Below are 6048 nucleotides of genomic sequence, written 5' to 3' on the forward strand. Positions count from 1 at the left end.
GAATCGCATTCTACATTCCAGAGCTAAACACATTGAAATAAAACATCATTTTATCAGAGACTATGTTCAGAAAGGGATAGTAACATTGAAGTTCATTGATACAGATCATCAATGGGCAGATATCTTTACTAAGCCTCTAGCTGAAGATAGATTTCTTTTTATCTTAGAAAATCTGAACATTCGAAATTGCCCTGAATGAAGTATGGCTCTGAAGATGTAAAATGAGACTCTGACATAAACAAATGTGTTTCTGCCTCTAACTCTGATACTTCTACCAGTTAAGAAGATATCTGAGTTAGAAATCTCCAGGAACCAATCCTTTGGTATTCCTGAAGATCAGATACATCAACACGTGGAGCACTTAGCGTCTAACCCTAGAACTTCTAGACAACTGTCCAGAAGAAAAACGTTTAAGATCTCCTCGAGCAGTGTGCATACTGTTGGGATTAGACATTCATTAATGAGCCTTAATCATTTTTCCCCCAAGCGTGCTAACTTGTGCTTTGTGCTAACGCTGAATAGTGTGTCGTTTTGCATGTGTTTTTCGTTTAGGGTATTTAAACACTTTTCTCACATTTCACACACTTATCACTCTCACTCACTCTCAAACCCTCTCTGAAGCATTTCTACAAACTCTTCATCTTCACCTTCATCTTCATCAACTATGGATGCTCAACAACAACAAGTTTTCAACTTTTCTCAGCAAATGGAATCCAACACCACTGCCCAAAGTTCAAGCATTCCAACTCCAACTGTTACAGGCGTTTCCATTACTCCAGTGTACAAGGAACCCCATATTCTTGATCGTCAACCTCACATTAACCTAGCAACTCCCTTTGAGGGACTGGATGTGTTATGTGAAACACTGGTGGACTTCGACAACATGAGGAGAAATGGAGTAGATCTTACTGAAGATCTCCGTATACAAGGGTGGGAAAACTACTTCCAAAGGCTTTATGGCCCTGTTTACCCAAATCTCATCAAAGAATTCTGGAGATTTGCTGATGCTGATGACCACTTCATCGTCTCCTTCGTATTAGGGGTAAAGATAGTGATTACTGAAAAGTCAATTGCTTCTTTACTGAACATGGAGAAAACTGGAGGAAAAAGGATTTACAACATCAACCCTAGGTCAAAACGCATTGCTGAAGTAATCAATCCAACCATCTTCAAACTCAACACTGAAGGAAATCCTTCAAAGAACAAAGAGCTTCATCAGAACCTCAGAGTATGGCTCAAGATCATTCTGGGAACCATTCATCATCGCCCAGCATCAAACTCCTCTGACTACATCAATGCAGATCAGAAGTGCATTCTTTATTGCATTCACAAGGGTGTAAAGCTCTGCCTTCCTGCACTTCTCTTCAGATATCTCAGAGACTCTGTAAGGGAGACAAGAAACAACATGAAACCCATATCCTACATCCCTCTGGGAAGGCTTATATCTGATGTTTTCATTGAGAATGGGTTGGTAGATCATCTGGAGAAGAACAGGCTGATGGAAGATCTGGCGATAGATACTGGAAAGCCTCTGAACGCCAGAAATCTGAAAAGCATGGGAATTCTGAAGAAGATTCAAGTCAGACCCACTATGGATACCTCCTGGGATGCCTTGAAAGATCAGAGGAAGCTACCCCATGGTCTTGCAAGGTTCTTCAAAAATGAACCTGTAGATGCAATCCTCCACTACATGCAGCGTCTGAAGGATGAAGGAGTCGACATCTCTGACTTCAGACTGGATGAGTGTCTAGAGTCAGAAGAAGACTTTGTCAGATTCAAAAGAGGTCCCTCTAAGCATAAGTCTTCAAAGGCAAAGAGAGAAAGAATAGGAGAAACTTCTGGAACCAGATCTCCAGCGCCTCTGCAAGAAACTACTGGTACGTCTGCTCCCTCTATTCCCTCTGAACAACTTATGGCTTCTTCTAATCCTCTCCCAACACCACCCATATACACAACCTCTGAAACCCCACCTTCTACAACCAGAACCTCACTACCTCCACCTCAAATTAATCTTGCCCAAACATCTTTACCACGTTCTGAAGAAATGAGCCAAACCACTTCCTCTTCATCATCTTCAGCCCCAGAATCACCCCCATACCTTGACCTCTCCTCTGACCAAGAATACTCTGATCCTAACTCTCCAACCTTAGCCCAAATTCAGGCTCAAAACCTTGCTTCACAACAACCAACACAATCTGAAGCAACTTCACCTCCCCCAGAACAAACAACCAACATACCTTCTGAACCTGAACCTGAAGCTGAAACTGAACCTCTAACATTAGACTTAAACCCTCTTTACGCTTCACCCCAAAGATCTGAACCTCAACCTGAAGCAGAACCTGAAGCTGAACCTGAAGCTGAACCTGAAGCTGAACCTGAACCTCTAACCTTAAATCTCAGCCCTCCAACCTCTTCACCTCAAACCTCTAAACCTGACCTTTCTATACCTACCCTTGAGGAAGCCATAATGCTGGTCGCAGGGGCTTCAGTACAAAAGGTCAAGTCTCTGACCATTAACTCTGAAGTCAGTGATGATCCTGACTCTGTAAGGACACACTGGAACAGAGTCATTGGCTGGATGACCTCTGAGGCTTTTAAGCTGAAGAACATCTCTGAGCAAGTCAGAAATGGCTACATCAGAGATGCTGAGGCAAGACTCCAGGAAAGACTTGCAAGAGAAGCTGAAGCCAGAAGACTTGAGGAAGAGAGACTAGCAAGAGAGGCTGAAGAAGAAGCCAGAAGGATGGAGGAAGAAAGAGCAAGGGAAGCTGAAATTCTAAGGGTAAAGGAAGCTGAAGCTAAAGCTCTGGCTGATGCTGCTGCTGCTGCCGAAGCTGAGGCACAAGCTGCTGCCGAAGCTGAAGCAAAGGCCGCTGCTGAAGCACAGCAGGCTCTGACTCAGGGGGAGTCCTCTTCTGTTGTTCCTATGGTTATCCAGACGCTGGAAGAACTGAAGAAAGATCAGAAGGAACTTCGTGCCAGAATGGATAAACAAGACTCTGTCAACGACAACATTCAAAACATGCTGGCTCTATTGCTTCAGAGAATGCCTCCGCCTCCCAACCCTTAGGCACTTAGGATTTTGTTGCTTTGCTTTCTTTGTTTCTGATATTTACTTGTTCCTTTTGCCTCTGTTGCTTTTTATCTGAATACAATGTTTTTCTCTTGAATTATTATTATTTTTGCTATGTCTTTTTGATTCTGACAAAAAGGGGGAGAAGTCATTAATAACTCTGATGAAAATACTGTCTAAATACCTTAAGCACTCTGCTACATATTTTTCTTAAAAATAAATTTATCTAACTCTAGACTTAAGAAATTGCAGAAGGTATCAAGAAACCTCATTGCTTGGAAGCTCTGGTAAGAACTTCTGAACTCCCTAGCCTATCTCAGGGGGAGCTCTTGTCTATCTGATCTGATATTATTTATGTTTCATCTGCTAATTAAGTTTGTTTTGTCATCATCAAAAAGGGGGAGATTGTAAGAACAAAAATTGTTCTACAACAGATTCCATGATTTTGATGATAACAAATGATGAAACCAAAAATGGCACCCTAACGAAAAGTTTCTAAGTGTGCAGGGTTCTAAGGAAAGAAGGAAGAAATCATCAGATACAGAATCATATCAGATACAAATTATCAGAAGACCAGAAGCATCTGAAGTAGAAACACGTTCAAGAAAGTCTAACTCTGAGCAAAACAGCAAAGTATCAGAAGCATCTGAACAAGAAGTACGCTCTAGAAGTTCTGACTCTGAACAACGGTATGTCAAACTCCAGAAGTTCTCAGCGCTATCTGAAGTAACCATTAGAACTCAAAAGAGATCAACATCAGAAGTTAGATAGCAAGATTCCAAGATCTCCAGAAACACGAAGACTCTGATTATGGAATTGCTAAATAAGTAAGAGTAACGTTAACTTCAAGTAATGTTATGGAAATGGACTTCCTTATACAGAAAGAGACGGTAACTCCAAATTCAAATTAATAGGAACTATTTTTGGAAAGTAGTCATTCAAGAAGAGAAAGTTGCTTTGGCAACAAGCAAAGTTATGGCACTAATTATTATTCAAGAGTCATTACCTGCTATGATTTTTCAACGGATCCTCCTCTTCTATATAAAGGACTGCAAATCAACATTGAGAGATAGTAGTACAATATCACAAGATTTTACTGAAACATCAATTTTTGAGAGGTTAGAGAAAGCAAGCATACAAAAACAATCTTCATCTCTCTCAACATTTCACCAAGCTTTTGCTTGAAACGTTAAACACCTTGTTCTTACTGTTGTAATATTTGCTTATCTTAGAAGCACTCTAGATTACATAAGCTTTTATCTTTGTTGTATTTCCTCAAGTGACTCTGTGTAGTCTGTATACTTGAGAGGACTAAGAGATCTTTCTCTTAGACGTTGTTTGTAATCAATCTTTCAAGATTAGTGGATTAAGTCCTTGTTGAAGGAGAAATCACCTTGGCCGGGTGGACTGGAGTAGCTTTGTGTTATAAGCGAACCAGTATAAAAATCCTTGTGTGATTTTTATTTTAAAAAAGCGCTTATTTTCCAAACAATTCAAACCCCCCCTTTCTTGTTTTTCTCACCTTCAGAACTCATCTCACAAAGATCACCAAGCATACAAAGAATTAATATCAAGCAATTCAATCATTACATACAATACAGTAATCCCAAATTGCACAAAAAATATGTCACAAAACAATACAATACAACAAGCATGAAAAGTTGGCAAAACCCACTAGGAAAATAGTTCGCTCCCCAGCAGAGTCGCCACTTTTCTGTAGCGGGGTATTCATTACCATTAGAGATATTGACTAAATCCAAGGTAAATCATACAAGTCGAGTCGCCACCGCACTTCTATTTATCCAAAGGAATGGCTAGAAAGCGAACAAAAACCTAATAGTTTTATCAAAAACTAGTAAAAGAAACAGAGATCTGGGTAAGGGGGTTGGTTATGTAATGGGAAGGTGTTAGGCACCCAAAACATCCTAGGTACTCCTAGGGAGCCCTTTTCATGCTTGTTGTGAAGGTTGTTTGTTTTGTAGAAAATTTTGTTTGTGCAAACATGATTGAAGAGATGAGGAAAGAATGTACAAGTTTATTTACATTTTGTGTTTGGATGGATAAACCCATTGCCTACGTACCATCTTATAAAAAGATTAGGATCAAAACCTCGTAGTCTGGGATAAAAAATCTCAAAAAGAGTTGGTGAATTGATTGATCCAAAAGCCTTAAGGTCTTTTGTTATCAAAGGGATAAAACTCAACCAAACCATGATTCCACCATGTGAGGATAGCTTCAACATGCTAGTGAGGGGTTAACCCTATAATAAGCATGGGAGACTTATTGTCCATCACTAAGGATATAGGTGAGTATTACATCTACCATAAGGATAACTCAAACCTAATAGCTAAAGATTATGAAAGATTTGATTAAGAAAGTGGCCATTGGAACCACAAAAAGACATTTGAATGGGTTATATTTACCAATTTGTAGTATATACAAAAGTGGTCAAAGTTGGCTTAAAGATTCAATTCAAAATAAGTGTTATGAAAAGAAAGTTTGAAAATCAAAAGCATAAGGCTTAGGTTTCTAATGTTTGAAAACAATGGTTAAATTTTTGCACAAAGAGTTTTGGCTTGGGTTAGAGTGGAGGGAAGAAGAAGAATGGCTAAGTCCTAACTAAAGCAAAGGAGAAAGGATAAAGAAAACAAAACCACACAAGGAGTCCCTCTCTTGAGATCATATTGATGATCCAAGTAGCTCCCATCCTTTGGAATAAGCAATCACAACAATAGTAAGCTCAAGCAATCAAACAAGTCTCTTAAGAGATCCCCAATGTATCTTGTATCTTTCACTTTAGATGAACATGGCAATGGTCCTCCAATTTGAGCTCTCATAGAATTCCCTAACACAAAAACACACACATCAAAAGTTTCATGAAATAAACCAAGAATGGACAAAAATGAGTTTAAAGATTTGGTCCTTCTAACCCATCTTCATCATTAAGGTCCATTAACTCCAATTTTGCATAAGGA

The sequence above is a fragment of the Lathyrus oleraceus genome, chromosome 3 (assembly GCF_024323335.1).
Source record: "Lathyrus oleraceus cultivar Zhongwan6 chromosome 3, CAAS_Psat_ZW6_1.0, whole genome shotgun sequence".
NCBI classification, from domain to species: domain Eukaryota; kingdom Viridiplantae; phylum Streptophyta; class Magnoliopsida; order Fabales; family Fabaceae; genus Lathyrus; species Lathyrus oleraceus.